We start from the raw sequence: 9,248 nt of genomic DNA, 5'->3' as shown, positions 1-9,248 counted from the left end.
CGCCACAAATGAACGCAAAAGTTTTTTTTTCCAAGTTTGGGAAATTCCTGTAGGTCAACCCTAATTGCAAGGAATTTTACATGATAAAGATTTCTTCTACACGTGTTTTAAAAATGGATATGCATGCTTGAAACATGTTAAAGATGCAAATGACCTATGTATCCAAAGCTTTTAAAGAGAATAACAAACGCTCACTAAATTCTCAAGTGAACGTGCGGTGAGATATTTACCCGAGTCAAACTAGCCATTATTTTGCTCGTTTATAAAAAGCATACCTAACAATCATAGATGATTGTAAAGTGATTTATCAGCCGTAAAAGGGTTATATTTTTTTGTAAGAAACGACTTAAGGATTGGGAGTCAACATTCAGTTAAAAATACCCCGCCTCCCCCTTTTCCCGACAATTGTAAAACCTGCAAACTAAAATCTAAAAAGAGCTTACAATCCTTAAAAATCACAGACACTCTTTGGAAACATATCTCTCTAAATTTGTGCATTGTGCATCTCTATTTTAGATGTACATTTTTTTCTTAAATCAAAACTTTGAGTTTTCGTTCTCCCTTCATGCCAAAAACAAAAAAAGGCAAATAGATCACAATAGATCACAACAAAATGAAAATATAAGAGTTTATGAATGGAAAAAAATTAAAACAATAAAAAATGTAAGTAAATAAAATTTATTGATACACCACAAATGAACACAAAATTTTTGTTATCCTAGTTTGGGAAATTCCACTAGTTCAACCCTAATAGCTTGAAATTTTACAAGAAAGAGATTTCTTCTACACGTGCTTTAAAAATGGATATGCATGCCTGAAACATTTTAAAGATGAAAATGACCTATTGATCCAAAGCTTTTAATTATAATATCAAACTCTCAGTAAATTCTCTAGTGACCGTGCGGTGGGATATTTACCCGAGTCATACAAGCCATTATTTTGCCCATTTGCAAAAAGCTAACCTAACAATCATAGATGATTGTAATGTGAATTATCATGAGTAACAAGCTATATTTTTGTAAGAAATGAGTTATGGATTGGGAGTCAACACTTAGTTAAAAATTCCCCGCCTCCCCTTTATCCCGACGATTGCAAAACCTGAGATATAAAAACTAAAAAGATCTTGCAATCCCGAAAAATTACAAACACTCTTTCGAATTATCTCTCTCTACATTTGTGCATTGTCCATCTCAATTTTAGATGTACTCTTTTTCTTTAATCAAAACTTTGAGTTTTCGCACTCCATTCATCCCGTCAACAAAAAAAGGCAAACAGATCACAGGAAAATAAAATTTTAGAGTTAATGTATGGAAAAAAATTAAAATAATAACAAATGTAAGTATAGAAAATTTATTCACACACCACAAATGAACACAAAAGTTTTGTTTTCCAAGTTTACGAAATTCCAGTAGTTCAACCCTAATTGAAAGGAATTTTACTATAAAGAGATTTCTTCTACACGTGTTTTAAAAATAGATATGCATGCTTGAAACATGTTAAAGATGCAAATCACCTATGGATCCAAAGCTTTTAAAGCGAATAAGAAACGCTCATTAAATTCTCAAGTGAACGTGCGGTGGGATATTTACCCGAGTCAAACATGCCATTATTTTACTCGTTTACGAAAAGCTTTCCTAACAATCATAGATGATTGTAAAGTGATTTATCAGCCGCAATGGGCTATATTTTTGTAAGAAACGACTCACGGATTGGGAGTCAACACTCAGTTAAAAATACCGCGCCTCCCCTTTTCTCGACGATTGCAAAACCTGAGATATAAAAACTAAAAAGAGCTTAAATTCCCTAAAAATTACAGACTCTCTTTGAAATTATCTCTCTCCACATTTGTGCATTCTGCGTCTCCATTATAATTGTACACTTTTTTCTTAAATCAAAACTTTGAGTTTTCTCTCTCCCTTCATCCCGTAAACAAAAAAGGCAAATAGATCACAACAAAATGAAATTTTTAGAGTTTATGTATGGAAAATGTTTAAAAGAATAAAAAATGTAAGTAAAGAAAATTTATTCACACACCACAAATGAACAGAAAAGTTTTGTTATCCAAGTTTGGGAAATTCCACTAGTTCAACCCTAATAGCTTGGAATTTTACAAGAAAGAGATTTCTTCTACACGTGTTTTAAAAATGGATATGCAAGTTTGAAACATGTTAAAGATGCAAATGACCTATGGATCCAAAGCTTTTAAAGAAAAAAAAAACGCTCATTAAATTCTCAGGTGAACGTGCGGTGGGATATTTACTCGTGTCATACAAGCCATTATTTTGTCCGTTTGCAAAAAGCTGACCTAACAATCATAGATGATTGTAAGGTGATTTTTCATGCGTAACGGGCTATATTTTTGCAAGAAATGACTTACGGATTGGGTGTCAACATTCAAATAAAAATCCCCCCACCTCCCCCTTTTCCCAACGATTGCATAACCTGAGTTATAAAAACTAAAAAGAGCTTAAATTCCCTAAAATTTACAGGCACTCTTTGAAATTATCTCTCTCTACATTTGTGCATTGTGCATCTCCATTTTAGATGAACACTTTTTTCTTAAATCAAAACATTGAGTTTTCTCTCTCCCATTATCCCGTAAACAAAAAAGGCAAATAGATCACAATAAAATGAAAATTTTAGAGTTTATGTATGGAAAAAATTTTAAAAAATAGAAAATGTAAGTAAAGAAAATTTATTCACACACCAAACAAATGAACACAAAGCTTTGTTATCCAAGTTTGGCAAATTCCAGAAGTTCAACCCTAATAGCTTGGAATTTTAGAAGGAAGAGATTTCTTCTACACGTGTTTTAAAAATTGATATGCATGTTTGAAACATGTTAATGATGCAAATGACCTATGGATCCAAAGCTTTTAAACAAAAAAACAAACGCTCATAAATTCTTAGGTGAACGTGCGGTGAGATATTTACCCAAGTCAAACAAGCCATTATTTTGCCCGTTTGCAAAAAGCTGACGTAACAATCATAGATGAATGTAATGTGATTTATCATGTGTAACGGGCTATATTTTTGTAAGAAATGACTTATGCATAGGGAGTCAACACTCAGTTAAAAATCCCGCGCCTCCCCCTTTTCCCGACGATTGCAAAACCTGAGATTTAAAAACTAAAAAGAGCTTACAATCCCTAAAAATTACAGAAACTCTTTGGAATTATCTCTTTCTAAATAAGTGCAATGTGCATCTCCATTTTTTATGTACACTTTTTTCTTAAATCGAAACTTTGAGTTTTCGCTTTCCATTCATACCGTAAAAATAAAAAAAGGCAAATAAATAACAACAAAATGAAAATTTTAGAGTTTATGTTCGGAAAAAATTTAAAACAATAGAAAATGTAAGTAAAGAAAATTAATTCACACACCACAAATGAATGCAAAAGTTTTGTTATCCAAGTTTGGGAAATTCCACTCGTTCAACCCTAATAGCATGCAATTTTACAAGAAAGAGTTTTCTTCTATATGTGCTTTAAAAATGGATATGCATGCTTGAAACATGTTAAAGATGCAAATGACCTATGGATCAAAAGCTTTTGAAGAAAAAAAAATGCTCATTAAATTCTTAAGTGAACGTGCGGTGGGATATTTACCCGTGTCAAACAAGCCATTATTTTGCCCGTTTTCAAAAAGCTGACCGAACAATCATAGATGATTGTAAAGTGATTTTTCATGCGTAACAGGCTATATTTTTGTAAGAAATGACTTAAGGATTGGGTGTCAACACTCAAATAAGAATCCCCCGCCTCCCCCTTTTCCAGACGATTGCAAAACCTGAGAACTAAAAACTTAAAAGAGCTTACAATCCTTAAAAATCACAGACACTCTTTGAAAATATATCTCTCTACATTTGTGCATTGTGAATCTCCATTTTATATGTACACTTATTTCTTAAATCAAAACTTTGAGTTTTCGTTCTCCCTTCATGTCGTAAACAAAAAAAGGCAAATAGATCACTAAAAAATGAAAATTTTTGAGTTTATGTATGGAAAAAATTGAAAACAATAAAAAATGTAAGTAAGAAAAATTTATTCACACAGCATAAATGAACACAAAAGTTTTGTTATCCAAGTTTGGGAAATTCCACTAGTTAGACCCTAATAGCTTGAAATTTTACAAGAAAGAAATTTCTTCTACACGTGTTTTAAATATGGATATGCATGCTTGAAACATGTTAAAGATGCAAATGACTTATGGATCCAAAGCTTTTAAAGAAAAAATTAAACGCTCATTAAATTCATAAGTGAATGTACGGTGGGATATTTACCCGAGTCAAACAAGCCATTATTTTGCCCGTTTGCAAAAAGCTGACTAACAATCATAGATGATTGTAATGTGATTTTTCATGCGTAACGGGCTATGTTTTTGTTAGAAATGACTTACAGATTGGGAGTCAACACTCAAATAAAAATCCCCCCACCTCCCCTTTTTCTCGACAATTGCATAACTTGAGAACTAAAAATTGAAAGAGCTTGCAATCCTTAACAATCACAGACACTCTTTGGAAATATATATCTCCACATTTGTGCATTGTGCATCTCCATTTTAGATTTACACTTTTTTCTTAAATCAAAACTTTGAGTTTTCGTTTTCCCTTCATGCCGTAAACAAAAATGAACACAAAATTTTTGTTATCCAAGTTAGGGAAATTCCACTAGTTCAACCCTAATCTCTTGAAATTTTACAAGAATGTGATTTCTTGTACACGTGTTTTAAAAATGGATATGCATGCTTCAAACATGTTAAATATGCAAATGACCTATTGATCGAAAACATTTAAAGAGAATAACAAACTCTCACGCAATTCTCCAGTGAACGGGCGATGGGATATTTACCCGGGTCAAATAAGCCATTATTTTACCCGGTTGCAAAAAGCTGACCTAACAATCATAGATGATTGTAATGTGATTTATCATGAGTAACGGGCTATATTTTTGTAAGAAATGAGTTACGGATTGGGAGTCAACACTCAGTTAAGAATCCCCTGCCTTCCCCTTTTCCCGACAATTGCAAAACCTGAGATATAAAAACTAAAAAGATCTTACAATCCCTAAAAATTACAAACACTCTTTGGAATTATCTCTCTCTACATTTGTACATTGTGCATCTCCATTTTAGATGTACACTTTTTTCTTTAATCAAAACTTTGAGTTTTCGCCCTCCCTTCATCCCGTAAAGAAAAAAAGGCAAATGGATCACAACAAAATGAAAATTTTAGAGTTTATGTATGGAAAAAAATTAAAACAATAACAAATGTAAGTGTAGAAAATTTATTCACACACCACAAATGAACACAAAAGTTTTGTTTTCCAAGTTTGGGAAATTCCAGTAGTTCAACCCTAATTGCAAGGAATTTTACAAGAAAGAGACTTCTTATACACGTGTTCTAAAAATGGTTATGCATGCATGAAACATGTTAAAGATGCAAATGACTATGGATCCAAAGCTTTTAAAGAGAATAACAAACGCTCATTAAATTCCCAAGTGAATGTGCGGTGGGATATTTACTCGTGTCAAACAAGCCATTATTTTGCCCGTTTACAAAAAGCTTACATAACAATCATAGATTATTGTAAAGTGATTTATCTCCCAAAACAGACTATATTTTTGTAAGAAACGACTTACGGATTGGGAGTCAACCCTCAGTTAAAAATACCCCGCCACCCCCTTTTCCTGACAATTGGAAAACATGAGATATAAAAACTAAAAAGAGCTTAAATTCCCTAAAAATTGCAGACACTCTTTGGAATTATCAATCTCAACATTTGTGCATTGTGCATCTCCATTTTAAATGTACACTTTTTTCTTAAATTAAAACTTTGAGTTTTCTCTCTCCCTTCATCCCGTATACAAAAAAGACTAATAGATCACAACACAATGAAAATTTTGGAGTTTATGTATGGAAAAAATTAAAAAAATAACAAATGTAAATAAAGAAAATTTATTCACACACCACAAATGAACACAAAAATTTTGTTATCGAAGTTTGGGAAATTCCACTAGTTCAACCCTAATAGCTTGAAATTTTACAAGAAAGAGATTTCTTCTACATGTGTTCTAAAAATGGATATGCATGCTTGAAATATGTTAAAGATGCAAATGAGCTATGGATCCAAAGCTTTTAAAGAGAATAACAAACGCTCATAAAATTCTCTAGTGAATGTGCGGTGGGATATTTACCCGAGTCAAACAAGCTATTATGTTGCCCGTTTGCAAAAAGGTGACCTAACAATCATAGATGATTGTAAAGTGATTTATAATGTGTAACGGGCTATATTTTTGTAAGAAATGACTTATGGATAGGGAGTCAACACAGTTAAAAATCCCCCGCCTCCCCCATTTCCCAACGATTGCAAAACCTGAGATATAAAAACTAAAAAGAGCTTAAAATCCCTTAAAATTACAGACACTCTTTGGAATCATCTCTTTCTAAATTTGTGCATTGTGCATCTCCATTTTACATGTACACTTTTTTCTTAAATGATAATTGTGAGTTTTTGCTCACCCTTCTTACCGTAAAAAAAAAAAAGGCAAATAGATAACAACAAAATGAAAATTTTAGAGTTTATGTATGGAAAAAAATTTAAAACAATAAAAAATTTAAGTAAAGAAAATTTATTCACACACCACAAATGAACACAAAAGTTTTGTTATCCAAGTTTGGGAAATTCCACTAGTTCTACCCTCATAGCTTGGAATTTTACAAGAAAGAGATTTCTTCTACACGTGCTTTAAAAATGGATATGCATGCTTCAAACATGTTTGAGATGCAAATGAGCTATGGATCTAAAGCTTTTAAAGAAAAAAACAAACGCTCATTAAATTCTTAAGTGAACGTGCGGTGGTATATTTACCTGAGTCAACCAAGCGATTATTTTACCCGTTTTCAAAAAGCTAACCTAACAATCATAGATGATTGTAAAGTGATTTATCATGTGTAACGGGCTATATTTTTGTAAGAAATGACTGATGGATAGGGAGTCAACACTAAGTTAAAAATCCCCCGCCTCCCACTTTTCCCGACGTTTGCAAAGCATGAGATATAAAAACTAAAAGGAGCTTACAATTCCTAAAAATTGTAGACACTCTTTGAAATTATGTCTTTGAAAAAATTTGCATTGTGCATCTCCATTTTAGATGTACACTTTTTTCTTAAATTAAAATGTTGAGTTTTCGCTCTCCCTTCATACCGTAAAAAAAAAAAAAGGCAAATAGATATCAACAAAATGAAAATTTTAAAGTTTATGTACGAAAAAAATTTGAATCAATTAAAAATTTAAGTAAATAAAATTTATTAACACACCACAAATGAACACAAAAGTTTTGTTTTCAGAGTTTGGGAAATTCCACTAGTGCAACCATAATACGTTGGAATTTTACAAAAAGTGATTTCTATTACACATGTTTTAAAAATGGATATGAATGCTTGAAACATGTTAAAGATACAAATTCCCATTGGATCCAAAGATTTTAAAGAAAAAAAAACGCTCATTAAATTCTGAAGTGAACATGCGGTGGGATATTTACCTGAGTCAAACAAGCCATTATTTTGCCCGTTTGCAAAAAGCTGACCTAACAATCATAGATGATTGTAAAATGATTTTTCATGCGTAACGGGCTATATTTTTGTAAGAAATGACTTACGGATTGGGAGTCAACACTCAACTAAAAATCCCCTGCCTCTCCCTTTTCCCGACGATTGCAAAACCGTAGAACTAAAAACTAAAAAGAGCTTCCATTCCTTAAAAATCACAGACAATCTTTGGAAATATATCTGTCTACATTTGTGCATTGTGCATATCCATTTTAGATGTACAATTTTTTCTTAAATTAGAACTTTGAGTTTTCGTTCTCCCTTCATGCCGTAAACAAAAAAAGGCAAATAGATCACAATAAAATGAAAATATTAGAGTTTATGTATGGAAAAAAATAAAACAATAACAAATGTAAGTAAAGAAAATTTATTCACACACCACAAATGAACACAAAATTTTTGTTATCCAAGTTTGGGAAATTCCACTAGTTCAACCCTAATAGCTTGAAATTTTACAAAGAAAAGAGATTTCTTCTACACGTGTTTTAAAAATGGATATGCATACTTGAAACATGTTAAAGATGAAAATGACCTATATATCCAAAGCATTTAAAGAGAATAACAAACTCTCATTAAATTTTCTAGTGAACGTGCGGTGGGATATTTACCCAAGTCAACAAGCCATTATTTTGCCCGTTTGCAAAAACCTGACCTAACAATCATAGATGATTGTAATGTGATTTATCATGAGTAACGGGGTATATTTTTGTAAGAAATGAGTTACAGATTGGGAGTCAACACTCAGTTATAAATCCTCTGCCTCCCCTTTTCCCGACGAATGCAAAACTTGAGATATAAAAACTAAAAAGATCTTACAATCCCTAAAAATTACAACCACTCTTTGGAATTATCTCTCTCTACATTTGTGCAGTGTGCATCTCCATTTTAGATGTATTCTTTTTTCTTTAATCAAAACTTTGAGTTTTCGCACTCCCTTCATCCGGTAAACGAAAGAAGGCAAATAGTTCACAAAAAAATGAAAATTTTAGAGTTTATGTATGGAAAAAAATTAAAACAATAACAAATGTAAGTAAAGAAAATTTATTCACACACCACAAATGAACACCAAAGTTTTGTTTTCCAAGTTTGGGAAATTCTAGTAGTTCAACCCTAATTGCAAGGAATTTTACAAGAAAGAGATTTCTTCTACATGTGTTTTAAAAATTGATATGCATGCTTGAAACATCTTAAAGATGCAAATGGCATGTGTATCAGAAACTTTAAAAGAGAATAACAAACGCATTAAATTCCCTAGTGAACGTGGGATGGGATATTTATCCGAGTCAACTAAGCCATTATTTTGCCCGCTTACCAAAAGCTTACCTAACAATCATAGATGATTGCAAAGTGATTTATCAGGCGTAACGGGCTATATTTTTGTAAGAAATGACTTACGGATTGGGAGTCAACACACAGTTAAAAATACCCCGCCTCCCCCTTTTCCTGACGTTTGCAAAACCTGAGATATAAAAACTATAAAGAGCTTAAATTTCCTAAAAATTACAGACACTCTTTGTAATTATCTCTCTCTACATTTGTGTATTGTGGGTCTCCATTTTAAATGTACACTTTTTTCTAAAATCAAAACTTAGAGTTTTCTCTCTCCCTTCATCCCGTAAACAAAAAAGGCAAATAGATC

This window comes from Aristolochia californica, unplaced genomic scaffold (genome assembly GCF_029961685.1).
Source record: "Aristolochia californica isolate CCGP_79_NKW_82.1479 unplaced genomic scaffold, dmAriCali1.0.hap1 SCAF_12, whole genome shotgun sequence".
NCBI classification, from domain to species: Eukaryota; Viridiplantae; Streptophyta; class Magnoliopsida; order Piperales; family Aristolochiaceae; genus Aristolochia; species Aristolochia californica.
This window is presented reverse-complemented; position numbering follows the sequence as displayed.